Source organism: Pinus tabuliformis, chromosome 1_1 (genome assembly GCF_031772625.1).
Source record: "Pinus tabuliformis cultivar Carrire ecotype Pingquan chromosome 1_1, CPIR1, whole genome shotgun sequence".
NCBI classification, from domain to species: domain Eukaryota; kingdom Viridiplantae; phylum Streptophyta; class Pinopsida; order Pinales; family Pinaceae; genus Pinus; species Pinus tabuliformis.
In genome coordinates this window covers 496,494,815-496,514,912 of record NC_142297.1, presented here as the reverse complement: position 1 = coordinate 496,514,912, position 20,098 = coordinate 496,494,815, and the positions used below count along the sequence as shown (strand labels likewise).

At 35.8% G+C, this 20,098-nt stretch overlaps 1 pseudogene; it reads left to right on the top strand.

Annotated features, from left to right (window-relative positions):
* Window positions 1-973: 973 nt before the first annotated feature.
* LOC149213947 (putative methyltransferase PMT6 pseudogene) lies at window positions 974-3,187 on the top strand (annotated as a pseudogene).
* The last annotated feature ends 16,911 nt before the right edge of the window (window positions 3,188-20,098 follow it).

The following is a 20,098-nucleotide window of genomic DNA, read 5'->3' as shown; positions in this document are numbered from 1 at the left end:
CATTAATAAAAGCTATTGAGGTTCTTCTATATGCTCTTGTTTCAATGATATATTGTGATAATTGTATATTTGGTTTATACTAATCCTTGAACCAGTTATGATTGCATGCCTCTTGTAGTTTCCTTCTTTGTTATTTTGCAGGATCTCATTGTAGCTGGGCCAGCAAAAGAGCAAGGAGCTAGGAGCAAGCGGCCAAAGAAAAGAGTTTGGATTCGACATTAAGCGCAAGGCAACGGTTAGTGCATTTCTCCACTCTCTTTTGCTTTCATAAAGAAGTAAACCTTAAGTAGTTTGCTTTACAGTTGTTGCTGAGGTACTATCACCCTTAGAGTGGGATAGGGTCATCCGAGTCGGATACTTTTCCCTACAACAACAGCTCGCGCCCCCACCATATGCGTATATGCGTATATGGCTGCCCACCCCATTTAATATCATTTTTGTTATTGAGGTTCTGAGGGCGACGAGGTCATGGCCGTTGGCCCCATATTTTTATAAATTTTTTAGTCAAAAATAAATAACCACTGCCCACTTAGGAATTTTTCAGAACCTTAGGCGATATTACACAAATTAACGGACACACAATTTTGCCTGGAAAACCGGTTGGATTCCGGTGTCGGATTCTTGCCAAATTGCACCTTCCTTAAGCCTGCCACATGGGTAAGTGAACCCCAAACTTTGACTACCTCTATCTTCTTCATACAGATTCGGATTGGAGTGTCGTTCACGCCATTGGAATCAGGGCGACAAGCACTTCGATCTGATGTCAAGTTAATCGACTTTCTGCCACTCTGAATTTTGAGCCTTTTTCATGCCACTGGTGTTTGGAGATCCACCTGGATCATTTAACTAATTCAACTGCCTTCAACTGAAATTGGTGGAGATAATCATGTGTGATAAAGTGAAAAACAATGAAAAGATGGGTTTATACGTTGCTAGTTGACATGTTTCCCCTTGTTAATGTTTGCATCTAAATATGGGCTTTTCACTTTCCTCTGGGTTAGATGTGCAATAAGGGAAGGTGGTCGTGCTCACTTTCACATTGATGATAGTTATTTTTTTGTTCAAACATTATTTGGCACTATGCATGTGATCTATACGCAAGCATCATTGATCTCAACTAGGAAGCAGTGGTTAAGTAACAAGGTGGTTCTCAATTTTAGAGTTGATGTGATAAAGATACCTATAGAAGGAATGAATGTTTTCTCATTGAATTATACTGAGTATGTTCCTTGTTATGATTTAAAGTATATCAACACTTTGAAAATTTTGAATTATTCTCGAAGAGTGAATTTCTAAAGAAATTTGTCCTCTCCACTTGAGGAACGACCTTTCCGTTTAATACCTCCTCCCAAAGAATACAAGATCCCAATAAAATGGCCAATCAGTAAAGATTATGTGTGGTGAAGCAATATGGCCAATCAATAAAGATTATGTGTGGTGAACTAATATCATGGGGGCTTCATTGGGGGAGCAATACCATACCATGTGGGTTCATATATTGAGGAAAAAATGACATAATATATTGCGCATATATTAGGGGATAAAGAGTTTTTATATTGGTAGGTATAAAAAATGGAGCTCAAAGTTTATGAAAAAATATAAAGGGGTATAAAAAAAGCTAATGAAAAAATGGATACCTACAATATCTAGTGAAAATAGGGGTTTTTAAATTAGGAAGGTGTATTGGGTTTATATTGGTAGGGGGTTAAATTATGTGAAGTTTAGAGGTATTTTCCAATATGTAGTCAAATTAGGGGTATTGTTTAGTATGCATCGAATGCATGTGATATGTTGGAGGTTCATTGAGTGAAGCCCCCTTGAGTAATATGAATCAGTCACATCTTACAGAAAGTCAAAGGTGGGAAAATTTGGGTTCATAAGCAGGGTAAACTATGGTGGTTCCCTAGTGGTGGTACTCATTTCAAGCATGGAGCTTTAGAGTACATCCAAAGGTTGGGAAACATGATAACTAATGGAACATGGGATTTATGAGCTACAAGAGTGGTGCAAGTTCTTGATGTTGGTTGTGGTTTTGCAAGTTTTTCAGCTTATCTACTTCCACTGGGTATATAGACAATGTCATTTGCTCCAAAGGATGGGCATGAGAATCAGATTCAATTTTCTCTTGAACGAGGAATTGGTGTCATGATTACAGTTCTTGGTACAACACAACTAGCTTATCCAAGAAATTCATTTGAAATGGTCCATTGTTCACATTGTCATGTCGATTGGCATGAAAATGATGGTGTTCTGCTGAAAGAAGTGGATCACCTTTTGAGAGCTAGTGGTTACTTTTTTTATTCTGCACCTCCTACTTACAGGAAGGATAAAGATTATCCCCATCAATGGGAGAAGTTGATGTCTGACAACTTCAACATGTGGGAATATTATTTCTCGTCAAGTTCAAATAGCAATTTGGTTCAAGCCAGGAGATAAGGCATGCCAACTAGAGAAAGAAAAATACAAAATCTTGGTTTTATGTGATCAGGCACATGATCCAGAACAATCATGGAAGAAACCATTAAGGAATTGTCTAACTTTAAGTCCAGAAGCAGAGAACATTCAACAACTTCCTCCATTGTCAAAGTGTTTATCAATCTTCCCTAAATGACATGAGAAAATAGGGATCATTGCTGAAAATTTTAGTGCAGACACAACATTTTGGCAGAGGCAAGTCAATGAATATTGGACATTTATGAATTCCAGTAAATATGATATTCGAAATGTAATGGATATGATCTCTTTCTATGGCGGATTTGGTGTTGGTTTAAGCACAAAACCAGTTTGGGTGATGAATATAATTCCTCCAAGCTCAAGGAATACTTTACGTGCTATTGATGACAGAGGCTTGATTGGATCTTTTCATGATTGGTGTAAATCATTTTCTACTTATCCACGTACATATGATTTGGTTCATGCATTTCGATTGTTTTCATACTACAGAGGCGATGGTAGAGGTTGCCAAATAGAAGACATTATACTAGAGGTGGATCACATTCTTCGCCCACTGTGATTTTTCATCATCCAAAATTACTCAACCATAATCTCAAAAGTGGCAGATATTGCACCCAAGTTTCTCTTGGATGCAAAAGTATATAATTTAGCTCCCTATAATCCAGATGCATGCACCATGATCCATCCTTCTTGTGCACCAATACTACTCGAACAGAGAAATAACTTTGACTAGAATTTCTGCAATTATATGTTCAATTTCACTCTTTTGGGCATAAGGATATCTATAATGCCTAATGTTTGGAGGAACACTTCCTGGAATCAAAGGAATAGAACGATCATGATCACAGATAGGTGGGAGGCCTTTGGGAGTCTCAAATACCTTGAAAAATTTGTCCAAGACTTTTTATAAATCTTGAGAAACAAATGATTTTGATGTTTGAACCTCTAGTGAACATAATTGTACAATTATGCCCCACTGTTCTTTCTTTAGAAGCTTTGTCATGCCATTAGAGTTGATTATCTTTCCTTTTTTCCCTGCAATACCCCTTAATTCAACTTCCTTTCCTTCCCAAAAATATTTCAAGAAACGTTCTTTAAAATTAAAAGCTATCATCCCCAAATATTGTAACCATTGGACTCCTAGTACAACATCAACACCACCCATTGGAATGGAAAGAATTGAACTATGCAATACACATTCCCCCATGGATAGCTTGATATTATGGCACTTTCCAGAGCAATTTATAGCTCCTCCATTTGCAACCATCACTTGACACTCTGATGTTGGATATAGGAAGTAATTTAATTCCTTAGCTATCTTACAATGAATAAAATTATGGATACTACCTGAATCAATCAAAACTATTACCTTTTTCTTCTTTATATGCCCTTCTATATTGCGAGTTTGAGGAGTAATAATTCATGCCAATGCATTACAAGATATGGTCGGATTCATTTATTCTTTATTTGGGGCTGGTTCCTGCTGTATATCCTCTTTTTTTACATTTCTCGTTCCTTTTCTTCCTCCTCTTCACAATCTATGTAAAATAATTTCTTTTCAACACACTTATGACCTTTAGTGTATTTGTTATCACAATTGTAATAAATTCCTTTTTCTATTTTTTCCTCCGATTGTTGTGTCAACCTTGTAGGTTGTGGAAGGCTAGGAGCAACAACACTTCCATCTTTATAGTTGTGAGTGGTAGACTTACTTGTTGCCATAATTTTTCTTTCATCTTTTCTTGCCACCCTGAATTCCTTCTCCAATGAATCAGGTTCCCAAAGGAGAACCTCATGTTAGATGTTATCCTTTAAATTCCCTATGAAGACACCAATCTTATTCTCCTCTGGAATATTATTTACCCTAATATTCAATTTTTGGAAGTCATCAATGTGCTCCGCCACTGAACCCTTTTGTTTGATATTTATCGAATGGCTAAAGAAGGTGTTGCTCTTTGTATACTCATAATGTGTTATCATTTCCTCCGTAAAAGTTGACCAATTGAAAAGTGATTCACGAGAACAAATTTGTTGATACCATACAAACTTATTGGGTTCTAAATATAAATATGTTGTGTGTACCTTTTCTGTGTGTTGCACATTATGGAGATCAAAATATTGCTCCATTTGTAGTAGTCATGTTACTAGATCCTTGACATCAAACTTCCTCATATTGATATTTGGAATATGGTGGGTCTTCAATCCAAAGTTAGAGTCTCTGAAATCATGATTAACATTCTTTTTGTTCTAATCATGAGTTTCGTCTAATATCTTTTCACCATTAGGAAGAATTTCTTGTAGAAACTTTGTCAAACCTTCCTTCAAACCTTTCATCTTAGTTTCCATGTCTAATTTTAATCCATCCTTCAAACCTTATATATCTTCTTTTAAATCATTCTTCAAATTATCCATCTTAGCTTCCATTTCATTTTTGGTTACTCTTTGCGAGAGTGAAATTTGTTGCACTTGGTATCGTAATTTTGATATATCATGTTGCATTTATTCCTCCTCTCCATGCATCATAGTAGAGCTTTCTGGTTGCTTACTAGGTGTTTCCATTTTCTTTCTTAGAGTCACTTTGGAATCAAATAATGATATTTATGTTTCATTATTCTCCTTGAATCATTTCAAATTGATTTTTCAAACAAAACATTTTCCAATTTTAAAAAAATACACACCTTTTTCTTGCTTTGAAGGAGCTCGATATTGAGTCTATTGTAGCTCTGTAAATTTGGATCTCGAAGGTCTGAAATTGTGTACTTTGGTATCCCTCTAAGGCTTCTTTCCAATCCCACAATTCAAATGGAGAATGGAGTCTTTAAGAAAGAGTTATGCCAAATCTCCCATGATGAACTGATTATTGACAAGTTCAGTAGAGCGAACTTGTACAGAATGCCACATGTCACTGTTTTGACCTTAGGCTCTGAAAATGACATACGGAAAACTAGAGTCTATGAAATTTTAGTCACCTGTTATGAAATTCAAATATGATGTTTATATAGAGAATTATGACGAATTACCCTAGGTCACCTGTTTGAGACGAAATTCTGGAGCTTGCAAAAACCCTAACTTCCTTGAATCATATCTCCTAAAATATAGCGAACCAAGATCTGAATTTAGTACTCAACATTCACCAAGATTTCATCTCCACGTGGTTGTCATTTTAGCTTCAGAAGACTTGTAGAAAAATGTTATAGTGAAAATTCCAAGATGCCCTGTTTGAAGAAGTGAAACCCTAGAACCGAAAGCTTTGATACCAAATTTTATGCAACTAGCTCACAAAATAGAAGAAAATATAGATCAAAGACTTAAAAAAATTCCTCTTTGAGGGGGAAACCTCCTTTTAATTACATAAATGAACAATTTTGGGATGATACAAATGACAATACCTCCTTTGTATATATATGAGTCTAAGGGGTCACAATATAATCAGAGCCTACATAATAATAATAATGTAAGGGCACAACAATAAAAATAGTGGGCTTCTATGGGGAATAATAATAACAATATGGGGGGCTACATGGGCACAACAATAACAATAACATTGCTACACTAGTATTATAGGGACCTAACATGTTTCCATCTGCCCCATTAGTCTTCTCCTCCTCCTTATCCCTATGACTAATCCCTATCTATCCTTGCTTTTGCAACTCATAAAGGCTCTACTGCATTAACTTCTGCTTATTTTTCATGACCTATGGCAAGTCTTTCCTGTGCCTCGATCAACCTGTTATTTTCTACCTTGCAACTTCTGATCTCTGCCCTCAGAATTCTCAATGTATCTACTAGATCAGAGGAATACTCTTCTCCTAATTGCTCAATTGACTTTTCCCTTTCCATGGAATTCACATCAGGCCTGTAAGGGGAATCATGTGAACTAGAGTCCACCATAATTCTCTTCACCTTTGTCCTTCTCTTTCTTGCAATCATACCATGTTATATAAACCAAATAGAAACATGATCAAAATCATACCTCAATGTATTTCAGGGGAGGCTATCTCCTATGAACAAATAAGTCCAGATTAGCATAATATAGATATATAACGACATCAACATATCAACATCATGCATGATGACACAAAACTACAATAATAACCACATGAATGATAACCATAATGATCATAATGCATGCATAACGATATGCATTTACCCCATCCAGTCCAAGTGTTTGAACTTGGAAGCTCTGATAGCAATCTGTAACCACTCACCCCACATTTACCCGCTTTTACAAGCCCTCCAAGATAAACACGAGCCGAGTGATACTATGACATGACCCGACCTCCAAGTTTCAGTTAAGGAAGTGGGGCCTACAAACTAGAATATTACTACCATCCTTCAGGGACTATAGATCATTCAGGAGCTTGACAACCACACTAGGTGATCAATCCCTGAGCTTGAACTCTTTTTCACCAAGTTTACTCCACAACCACACCCTTGACACATTGTGCATGCAGTTATGGGGCTCCAACCACACCCATAAGCCTGGCTACCAAATGGTTTTGACCCAAATCCCTCAATTATATGACACCAGTTGTGAGATCTGTGCCACCTTTTCGGGCTAGCTTCTAGATCACTGCCCAAAAATACCTATAAATTTCTAGAAAGATAAATTATATGATAAAAATGCCAACCATTCAAAAATTAAAAAATATATTGACCTAGACTTGCCTAATACATGATACTCATTTTGTCAAACATATGGTAAACACGAAAGCTATAAGTCATGAATGCATATTTGATCATAGACTTATATACTTCATTTAAGAATCAACAAGAAGGCTCAATTCCGTTTCAAGCTAGCTGCAACAACACTTGTTAGCCCATGCTTTCATCAAACATTCAATAACTTATTAAATCATAAATAAGAGTCATAACTAGAGCACATCATAGAACCATGGATATAACCAGAACAGAAGCCATGAAAACTCAGTCATAAAATCCACATAATAACCAGTACATGTGCTTATAAATCACATTAGGAACATAACTCATATTAACATATACAAAAGACAACCAAGTTAGGTACTTCCACGTACCACTCGACCATAGATTGGGCTAAACCAAATATTTATTTCCCCACACCATATTCCAACCATGAATGTGGGATCTCATGGGATAAACCAAGACATAACCAAATAGGGAATCCAAAGGATAAACCACTTCCACCTCAAGCTACCGTGATCTCACCTAAACCAGTCCCGAGATCACAAAACCAAAACAAGCTTAGATGCCTCAAAATTCCTTCTCGATACCCATAGGAATTTTCTGGTCTCCACCCCCTTGTTGAGGGCTTCTTAGAGAAAATCATCTCCATCCCCAACCCTTTTGGATTTTCTTGAGACTACCTCAACCAGATCCAAAAATTTATGGCAATCCAAAGCTCAACCAAGAATGAATCCCATCAAATCATGTTTATCTAGGAAATGGAAAGGAAAGGTTCAAACCACTATCAAACTGTTAGGATATTCCGACACATATGAAATAGTTAAGTACAACTTGGTCTAGTTTAGAGTTAGGTATAGAGTTAGGTAAAGTGTGTTTCTTTACCGTTGTACATTTTGTAACTTACAATTCGACGGTCACGATATGTAGTGATCCGACGGTTCACTCTCACCTCGGTATTACCGACATTTGATCCATGGCTTGACACCCGATTGGTCCATGAGTTCTATTTAAAGCGCATGGAGGGTCATTGTTCGGGTAATCCGTGCATGAGAGAAGCTTATGTAAATTTTCATTCTTTGATTAATAAATTGCCTGTAGTACCCACGTTGGGACAGGCCGTGGACTGTTTCCCTCTTTGAGGGTTTTAACCACGTCAAAAATATTGGTGTATTGATCTGTGATCTGGTTGTGAGCGGTGTCCTTTTGGTATTCTTTCTGAGGAACTTACCCTGTAAATTCCTACATGGTATCAGAGCTATTTGAGGGCCGCGTCCGTTGGTGATCCAAATCTGAAGCCGGTAGAACTGCATGCGGCTGTCGTTTCCTAGATCTATTGTTTCTGACTGCTTTCGGGCCGAGAGGACTGCTCTGTTGCGTTCGGAGCATCTGTTCCAGTGAGGAACCCCTTTCGTTTCACGCGAAAAGGTTTCCGGTAGCCCTAGCTGCGTCATTTTTCAGATCGGGAGGTATACAATGTTTTTGCAGTTTACTGTTATTTTCTCTCTGCTTATTTCGGTTTCGGTTTATTTAGCCCTTTTTTTTACCGGATCTATACCTTTCATTTCTACGTATGCTCTTTGCCCTGCGACTCTGTGCGATCTGGGCAAATCAGAAACAGAAAGGAATGATTTTTCTCATGCGTATGCTCTTTTCCTTGCACCTTAGTGTGATCTCGGAAAATCAGAAACATTGAGAAAAATATTTAGTTTTTCGGCTAAAGCTAACTTTGAGATTTTTTTTTATTTTTTTTTAAATCTAGTTTTTTGGCTAAAGCTAACTTCGAGCCGCAAGGTTCGTTTTTCTTTGCATATTCATGTTGGGTTTTGTGTTTTGTGTTTTGTAGGGAAAAAGAGCTTTCTCAAGGCAAGCACGCAAACCAAGGCCCCCCCCCCTCTCTCTCTCTCTCAAATTTTTTGTATAGATCAATTGGTTCAAAGCTATTTTAAGAGAGTAGAGGTCTTGGGTTCAAGTCTCCATTTTGTGGGGGCGGATTTTTTCATTCCCGCACATTCGCGCACTTTGCTGGCAACTTCAACAATTTTTTTTTTCAAAAATCCATAACTTCTTCATCCGGAAGTCTTTTTCAGAGCCGTTTTTTTTAAAACCGCCTATTTTTTCGAGATCTATCCATTGGAACACTTACTTTCAACATCTTTAGCTTCAGTTTTTTTAAAAATGGAAAGTCCATGCCAAGTCATTCTTGACAGCACTAACTACTTCCAATGGGTAGCCTACATGGAAGATTTACTTAGAAGTAAAGGTCTCTACAGAATAGCCACAAACCAAGAGAAGAAACCAAAAGATGAAGACAAGGCCGCAAAATGGGAAAATAGACAAGATCAAGCACGTGGTTTGATAGGGATGTCTATTTCTCCTGATCTTAGATTCCATATTGCAGAACTTGAGACTCCTCATGAAGCATTGGAAAAAATCGCTAAAGTTTTTGGGATTAAAAATGAAATTAGAGCCCATCAACTTGAAAATGAGTTGCTTACTTTGGATCCTAATAATTTTTCTTGCATTGAAGATTTCTTGTCCAAATTCAAGACCCTTAGATATCTCTTAGAAGGTGTTAAGGTTAAGAAAGAAGATGGTAACCTTATTTATTCCATCCTTACTAAGTTGGGACCAGCCTACTCTGTATTTGTTTCCACTGTCCGTTCTACAAGGGAAGCTTTCATTTGTCAAGGAAAAGACTACAAGGCCCCTTCCTTTGACTCCTTTTGTGATTCCTTAATAAGAGAACAAGAAAAACTCTTACACCTTGGTCTTCTTAATCTTGGAAACTCTTCCAAGAAAGCGTTAGCCGCCCAGCAGCAACCAAATTCAAAGAATCCTAAGAAGTCATATCCTAAAAAGAATGGTCCTAAACCAAACAAGGGTCCTAAGCAAACTCAGCCTCAAAATGAAAGATCATTTTAGCAAAATGATAAGACCAATAAAAACAAATGGAAGAAGACTGATAGACATTGTAACTTTTGTAATCGAGATGGCCACTTAGAATCTAAATGCTTTAAGAAGATGGAAGCCTTGGAAGCCGCAATGAAGAAACATAACATCCATGTGGAGCATACTTCAACTTCAACTTCCGGAATGGCACTTTCTGCATGTCGTTGTCAATCATCTCAGTCTGGTTATGCATTAAATGTATCTTCTTCTTCTCCTTCTCATAAGTGGCTCATTGATTCTGGAGCCTCTTATCACATGGCCAAAAACCAAGCCATGTTTTCTTCTTTAAATGATTGTAACACCAAAAACATATATGTTGGTGATGATAGATCTCTTAATGTTGTAGGGACTGGAACTGTTCATCTAGACAATGGTCAGTTTAATGATGTATTATGTGTTCCAACGTTATCCTGCAACCTTCTATCTGTATATCAGATAACTCATTCAGGTGAAGCAAAAATTGTTGAATTTTCACCTCATGATGTTGTAATCAAGGATCTGAGAGATCCTAAACAGATTCTAGCTACTGGTATTGCTGATGATTCCACAAGGTTGTATAAGTTTCACAACTTTGGGTCATTAAATCTTCCCTCAGTATTTGTTGCTCATAATGATGAAATGAGCAAACTTTGGCATGAGCGATTTGGTCACTTAAACTGTCGCTCCCTTCAGCATCTATGTAAAGAAAATATGGTGACAGATCTTCCTATGGTATCTTGCAGAGATGGTGTTTGTTCCGGATGTGTACTCGAAAAACATCATCGAGACAGTTTTGACAAACGTGCCTCTTGGCACGCCTCAGCCCCTTTACAGCTTGTGCACAGTGATTTATGTGGTCCACTTCCTGTTGCTTCATTCTCTGGCTGCAAGTATTTCTTAACTTTCATTGATGATTTCTCCAGACGCACTTGGGTATACTTCTTAAAACTCAAGAGCGAAGTATTTAACACATTTTTGGCCTTCAAAGCCTTTGTTGAAAAACAATCTGGACATCAAATTCTTAAGCTAAGAACTGATAATGGTGGAGAATATGTTAAAAACACATTCATCAACTTTTGCACCGAAAATGGAATTCAAATGCAACATACTGTTCCATACACTCCACAACAAAATGGTGTAGCTGAAAGGAAAAACCGCACCTTAAAGGAAATGGCTAATTGTATGCTGCAATCTAAAGGACTCAGTCTTAGTTTTTGGGCCGAAGCAATTAATTGTGCAAATTATATCATCAATCGCACTCCTACTAAGGTTCTAAAGAATATCACTCCAGAAGAAGCTTGGAGTTCCATTAAACCAGATGTAAGTCACTTTCGTGTTTCTGGAAGTGAAGCATGGGCCCATATTCCAGATGAAAAGCATAAAGCTTTAGAACCTAAGAGTGAGAAATGTACTTTTGTTTGATATTCTGAAGATGTAAAAGGTTATAGACTTATTCCATTTAAGTCCAAAAATGTTATCATTAGAAGAGATGTAAAATTTGATGAAAATAAATCGGCCTGCGAGCCTAGTCCGGTGGATGTGCCACCTCTTCCTATCTCTTCTACTTTTGAAAACATTTCTTCTTCAGATGATGAAAGTGAGGATGATAATCCTCCCCCACCTTCTCAAGATCCTCAACTTCCAAGATGGGTTCGTGCTACTCGGGATGCAGCAGGTGATCTTGCCGGTGATCCTACCGATCAGTGACGTACACGTTCTCAGTTTGAAAGAGCCTCTTCTTTACTGGCTCAAGCTCCAGTAAATCATGATCCCGACACTTTTGCAGAAGCTTCAGGCCATCCACATTGGGAAGCAGCTATGAATGAAGAATATCATTCATTGTTGACAAATGATACATGGGATCTTGTTCCTCTACCAAAGGGACGCAAACTTGTTAGATGTAAATGGGTTTACAGAACCAAGTATGGACCAGATGGGAAAGTTGATAAACATAAAGCTCGTCTTGTTGCCAAGGGTTTTTCATAGGTTGAAGGCATTGACTACACTGAAACCTTCTCCCCTGTTGCCAAAATGAACTCTATCCGCCTTGTTCTTTCCCTTGCTGCCTCTTTAAAATGGGAAGTCCATCAGATGGATGTTAAATCTGCCTTCTTGCATGGGGACTTGCAGGAAGAAATCTATATGGAACAACCCATTGGCTTCATACAAACAAACTCCAGCCTTGTTTGTCGACTTAAGAAATCCCTTTATGGTCTCAAGCAAGCTCCTCAGGCTTGGTATGCCAAAATGGATAGCTTTCTTTTAGAATCTGGATTTTCTAGGTGTCATTCTGACAATACTGTCTACACCAAGAAAGTGGGCAACTCTCTTATCATCCTTGTTCTTTATGTTGATGATCTTATCCTTACTGGTAGTGATCCCAACCTTATAAACCATGTGAAGTCTAGCCTCAAAAGGAAATTTGAAATGACAGACTTAGGACACTTACACTATTTTCTCGGTCTTCAAGTCTTCCAATCCAAGGAGGGTATTTCCCTTTCCCAGTCCAAGTATGCTTGTGATATTCTTCGTCATTTTCACATGGAAGACTGTAAGCCAGCCCCTTCTCCCTTTTAGTCTGGAGTCAAACTTTCAGTATCTTGTACTTCTCCTGAAGTTGATGCTACCTTATACCGTCAACTTGTAGGAAAACTCTTGTATTTAACCCATACTCGTCCTGATCTTTCCTTTGTTGTTGGCCTTGTTGCTCGTTTTATGCAAAACCCTCGTGAAAGTCATTGGAAAGCAGCCAAAAGAATACTTCGTTATGTTCGAGGTACAGTATAGTTTGGGATTCATTATAGTGCCAAAGCAGCTCCTCTATTAGTTGGTTTCACTGATTCTGATTGGGCTGGTGACCCTGATGATCGGAAGTCTACTGCCGGTTATGTCTTCACTCTTGGTTCAGGACCTATTACATGGGCTTGTAAGAAACAGGCTGCCATTTCTCTTTCGTCAGCAGAAGCAGAGTATCATGGTGTCGTGGAAGCTAGTAAGGAAGCCTTGTGGCTTCGTCAGATCCTATCAGAGTTTGGCTTTGAGCAACAACATCCAACCACACTTTGGTGTGATAATTAAAGTGCCATTCAGCTATGCAAAGATCCAGTCCAGCATCAGCGCAGCAAACACATTGAACTACACATGCACTTCATCAGAAAGCTCATTCATGACCATGTTCTTGAAGTGCAATATTGTTCAACAAATGATCAGGTTGCAGACATCTTCATAAAGGCTCTCACAGAGGCGAAGTTCACTAAATTCGATATATGCTTGGAGTTCAGGAAGTTATCACTAAGGGGGGATAGGCTCTAGTGCCTCCTTCCTTCTCCTATTGTGTCATATTTGTAAATCCTTCAATCCTATCCCAAGTTGTTCTTAAGGGGGGATGTTAGGATATTCCGACACATAGGAAATAGTTAAGTACAACTTGGTCTAGTTTAGAGTTAGGTATAGAGTTAGGTAAAGTGTGTTTCTTTACCGTTGTACATTTTGTAACTTACAATTCGACGGTCACGATATGTAGTGATCCGACGGTTCACTCTCACCTCGGTATTACCGACACTTGATCCGTGGCTTGACACCCGATTGGTCCATGAGTTCTATTTAAAGCGCATGGAGGGTCATTGTTCGGGTAATCCGTGCATGAGAGAAGCTTATGTAAATTTTCATTCTTTGATTAATAAATTGCCTATAGTACCCACGTTGGGACAGGCCGTGGACTGTTTCCCTCTTTGAAGGTTTTAACCATGTCAAAAATACTGGTGTATTGATCTGTGATCTGGTTGTGAGCGGTGTCCTTTTGATATTCTTTCTGAGGAACTTACCCTGTAAATTCCTACACAAACCAGGAAAAACTCATGCCAATGATAGCAAATGAGCCAAACAAACAAATGCATGTACCATGCATTCACTTGCCATCAAGGAAATCACACATGAAACATGTTAGCTACAAGATCTCCCTGTTGTAATTGCTAATCCAACTATCTCCTTGCATTCTCTTACTTTCATGTGTCCTTTGCTTTCATTTTCTTGCTTTCTTTCCTTCCTCCAAATCCAATTGAATGCTAGAGTGCTCCAAGAATTCTCTAAGTGTGCAAGAGTGTAAGAGAGAAACAATAGAACCAATGAAAGTTGTGAATTGTTACTATGATGTCATTTTATTATTAATGTCTCCCTTTTTTCCCATTTTCCTTCATTTCCTTCTAATTTCCCTTATATGCAAATTTGTGTCTCTTCACCTTTTCTCCTATTTTCCTTTATTTCTTATAATTAAATTTCATTTATTTCCTTCTTGTCTTTGCCAATGCCTTTGCCAATTTCCATAGCCATTAATAAACCACAAGTGATGCCCACTATGATGTTTTCCCAACATTCAGCTTGGAATACGTGTCCCATGACCTTAGTCTTATTATTTTATGTCTTTAATATCTTTTATGACATGAAACTTCAACCGGAGGCTCTTACAAGAATAGTGCTTGCAAAGATTGATTATAAATAAGTGTTCATTTATATCTTTTACTCCATATGTGAGATTGTTTGGTTATGATTCATGAATGTTTAAATAAGGAATTGTCTTATATTGATTCCCCCTGCCCCCTCGCCTCTTATAAATAAGAAATTGTCTTATATTTGTGCCTATGAATATTTCTAGCAATGGGGATTGGAATCTCAGGCCACAACTCTTAGGAAACTACATAGAAAGTGGTTTTTATTTTATGCTTACATTATTTGCATTCCATACAAAAGAGAGCATAGCACCGTCACCTTCCAATTGGGTTTTCTTGCTATTGGTGTGTGATTGTATGTTATTTTTCTCTATTTTCTCTATTTTATCTATTACATGCATATGCAGAAAAATAGTAACTAATAAATCTAAAATATAAGGAATTTAACCCTCGTAGTATAGATTTTAATATTTTTTTTATCAGATTTGTTGTGATAAATATCTAGTGGAATATCCATGGTAATTTGTGGATCAATACTAGTGTAAGTGTGAAGTGTTCTTGACATCTAAAGATTTAGGTATCCAAACATCTAAAAAAACTTATAGAATCCTTTTTCCAAAAACATAGATGTTAAAACCTATGCACAGTTGAAACTACAGCTGATAATTTTTTTTGCATCACATTCATAGATCGAGCTTTAAGATTTGTGAAGGTGACAAATTCCAGGCATTTGGAAAGATATGTTAAAGGAGCTTAATAAAAATCTTGGATCTAGATGCCACCAGGGGAAAAATATAGAATTTAGAAAATAACCCTTTTCTTATTAGTTATTGACATTCTTCCTTTGTATTAATAAAATTTGGATGGATCTGGAAGATTCAAAATTTGTAATTTTACCCTTTTGTGTTTTGATGATTTTTTTTCCCTTTGACAAAATCTAGAAGTTCGGAAGTGTGGAAATCTAGAAATTATTTTAATCACACATTTTGCAAAAATACTAAATTTGAATGCCATCAATGTAGAACACGTGGAGCCATGTAACATGAACCCACTCGAAGTGTGACATGGTACATGACGTGGCAATAGACGTACCAATTGACATGTCACTAGTCATATGATAGTTTGGATAGTTTATTAATGTGACATGTTGTCGTAGAGTATTGACATTGGCATGCTTAAGGGGAATCTAGAACTACGGATATTTGATGCATTATTTGTAGTGGAACGTGAAATAAAGGAGAGCAACACAATGGAAAAAATAAAACCCCAGGTTCGGTTGGGTCTTGAAGGTTTGGAAATTCCAAATTTGAAAAGAGGGAATCCAAAAGATCGATTATCTAGAAAATTTTATAAAAGGATCTTATAAAAAAATCTTAGATCCAGAGGGGTTAGGCAAGCCAACATGTCTAGTTAAATATTTGGTCTTACATGGAGGTGACATGTGGGTAGGGAAGCTTCCATGTGTCAACTAACATGATATTGCAAGTGGTGATGTGGGGGTAAAGGGTTGCGACATGTCTACCACGTGACAATAATACAAACATTGATACAAAGTTAAGAAGACTAAATCTCTATGGCTACAATTAATATTGGAATTTGTGATAGTAACTAAGGAAAATTTTGGGATTGTAGTGGTCACATGGTCTAGATAGGAGGCTATATCCATATCCAAGGGCTAGATAGAAAAGGGGCTAAAGCAAGAGAAAGTTGGAAGGAGCGGATGTGCCTATTATGCATTGTTAGCATAAAAATGGACATTTCATCAGCACTGCTAGCAAAAAGTGCGACATGTTCTTGATATCCATAAATTTGAGTACGAAGACATTTGGAAAATACTAAAAAATTCTTTTTACCAAATGTTGGAGTACGTACACAATGGAACCTCGATCTCATGGAATTTTTCATATCATGTACCACAAACAGAGCATCGAGATCTGTGATAGAGATTGGGTTTGTTAAGGCACAAAAGTTTGGGCATTTGGAAAAATATATTAAAGGGACTTGATGAAAAACCCAAATCCAAAGATCACTAGGGTATAAATTTGAAATATGGAAAATAACCCTTCTTCCATTAGTTGCAGACATTATTCTCGTATGTTGAAAGAACCTAATAATTACCTTTATGTTCGCTGATGGGATTATTTCGTATCCTCTAATAGAATTCAGAATTCTATAAATCTATAAATTATTTTATCTATACATTTTGGAAAAACCTAGACATAGGTGCCAACTGGGTGGAACACGTGGTGGACAAATAGAGCCATGTAGGATGAAATAACACAAGTGTGATGTGGTACATGACATGGCTATGAACATGGATAATTGTGTGTGAGTGGTAACATAACTGTTTGGATAGAGTTTAATTATGTGGCATGGCATCGTCACGTGTTGAGTGGCACATAGACAAAGAATCTGGAAGTCTATAGATTTAACTCGACGTTCAATGTAATGGAATCCAAAAAAAAAAGGAGAAGAGTGTAGTGGAAGAAAACTAAATCAAAAAAAGTTGAGCTTTTTTTCTTGATCACGCTTATGGAAACTTAAGTAAACGACTAAGGCGACTAATCTTTTCATTCAACTTTTCAAACTTGTTTTTAGACTCCCACTTAATATTCCTATATACTTAGTATTATTATAGTATTGTTTTCATATTAAATATTTATTTCTATATACTTAGTATTATTATAGTATTGTTTTCATATTAAATATTTATTTCTAGTCTTTATTATGATTTATTTGATCTCTTATAGGTTTATATTTAACTTTGTTTCTAGGTTGGTTTTCTATTATATATAATGTTATATTACTTTTATCGAATCTAGTGATGTGTTAGAAATGTTAAAGTATTTAATTATGAATATGATTTCTGGCATGAATATTATTATTTTTTTTATCATTTTGTTAGATATTTACAAAATAATTAATTAGACGAACATTAAAAATATAAAATGTTTGTTGAATATTTACAAAATAATTAATTGTATTAATATTAAAAATACAAAATGTTTTTTAAATAAGCAAAGATTTCATATTCTTATAAGTGATATAGTAATTAGATTAAGATCTAAAATATGTATTACTGAGTTGCATTACATCTATAAATTAAAACAAAGTAAGAGGAAAAGTCTTTACTATTAGACAAGAAGTTGGAATATTTACACTTTTACTCCTACATATTAAAGCATTGAAAAAAAACATAAATAATGGTAGGTTATCTTATTTCTATTCATTTTTTATGGAAATTTTTGCTTAAATTATGGTCTATTGTAAATGATGGTAAATGAGTAAAAGCTATTTGAAAAATTATTGCACAAATATTTAAAAAATCATGACATAAATAGTACAACTACATCCAAAAATGTATGGCAAACAAATGCAAAGCAATTATCTACATGACAGAAAGTACATACTTTTGGAATAAATATATTTGAAAATATAATTTTTCAATTATTAAAAAATAAATATTTATTTTTCAAAATTAAACCTTATAATTTAGATTAATCAATACTAAATTAATAATAATCCATTAAAAAATAAATAACTATAATCCTAACATAGTAGAGACTAATAACATAGTAGAGATTAATAAATATGGTTGTAAATAACTATAATCCTAACATAGTAGAGACCAATAACATAGTAGAGACTAATAGATATGGTTGTTCAAAAGCAAAGATATTAGTAAAGATATTTTGAACCAGTTTCGGAAAAAACCCGCCCTAGGGGAAAAAAAAAAAAAAATCAACAAAACAAGGATATTGAGGTGAATGAGGACATGGACAAGTCAATGAGCCGCGATGTTCCTATCCTCTGTTTGTTATTTTATTTTAACGCGGGTCAAGTTATAGACCATATTCTGTACTGCGCGCCAATTTAACGAGTACCATGGTTCTGAAATTCCAACCCTCTTCCATATAAAGTTGAACCGATGTACCCTCTTCCATATAAAGTTGAACCGATGTTGATAGGCACATGGAGGGTCAACATTCTTTTGCTTTGGTTATCGATAAAGTGAAGGCGATAAAGGTGGAGGTGAATGGCACATTCAAAGTTGAACGTACTTAACTGTCCCGTGATGTTCCTATCTTCTCTTTATTATTTTATTTTAATGCTGGTCAAGTTGTACATCATATTCTATACTGCGCGCCGAGCTCGTACCATGGTTCTGAAATTCCAACCCTCTTCCACATAAAGTTGAACCGATGTTTTTGGTCGACATTCTTTTGCTTTTGGTTATCAAAAGTAAAGAAGATGGCCATAAAGTTGTAGGTGAATGGCACATTCAAAGTTGAACGTACAAAACTCCTATTTTATTTTAATGCGTGTCAAGTTGTACATCATATTCTATATTGCGCGTCAGATTCAATCCCAGGGAAAGAGCATTTTTAAATGCTATTAACGTTAGGATTCAAAAACGGTATAAATAGTAAGGACAATGCAAAAAAGTTCATGATTACTTCTTCTCGTTTTCGAATATGATTTTATTCTCATTCAATGTATATGATGGAAAGAAAATGAATTAATGATGGGCTTACTTTATTTTCCTGTAATGTTTATGATGAAAAGATAATGAAATAATGGTTCACTTATTTTATTTTCATGCAATGTATAGAGATGGAGAGATAATGAATTAATGATTCGATTTTAATGATTAGTTTACTTGATTAAGGAAGATGAAAAGAAAATGAATTAATTCATTTTATTTTCATGCAATGTATAGAGATGGAGAGATAATGAATTAATGATTCGATTTTAATGATTAGTTTACTTGATTAAGGAAGATGAAAAGAAAATGAATTAATTCATTTGCTTATAGCACGTTGCTCAATAATTAATTAGGGATAGAATTTGACGGGTAAATTACTTTTTATAAATAATTTTACAACTAATTTTTTTTCATAACTATTAATATTTTTTATTAAAATAATTAAAATTAAAATAATTAAAACCAATGCTAGAATTACTTAAACTGTTAAATTTAACAACTGATTCAAATTTGACGTCAAATTTTAAATTCCTACCCTGCCTACAATAACAACAATAACAACGGACAAAGTATCCAACGGGAAGGGCTTCTCCATGTGCCTGTCCACATGAATAATTATGGCTCGGGATATCACCGTGTTATCGGAACTGCTAATTATTATGTACGCTCAGCTTTACGTATCGAATTTAGTTAAGTGTCTTGTGATTTAAGAGCAACATGGGTTTTTTTAATATAATAGGATATAAAATTAGGGAGAGAATGTTAATGTTGTGAAGATTTTTAATATATTTTTAAAGCCGTAGTCTAACTAGTCTGAGGAATTGTTTGAGGAATGCAACATGGGTTTTTTTAATATAATAGGATATAAAATTAGGGAGAGAATGTTAATGTTTTGAAGATTTTTAATATATTTTTAAAGCCGTAGTCTAACTAGTCTGAGGAATTGTTTGAGGAATTGCTAAGGAAATTATGGAAATTCCGGTCATATTTACAGAAAATCCGGCAATGATTTTTGTAAATCTAAATTATAGTTGTTAAATTTCAAAATTTTAGTGTCCTAGATGTTTTTGATGGTACTGAATCTATTTCCACCATCAAAAACAAAATTCAAACACTGTCT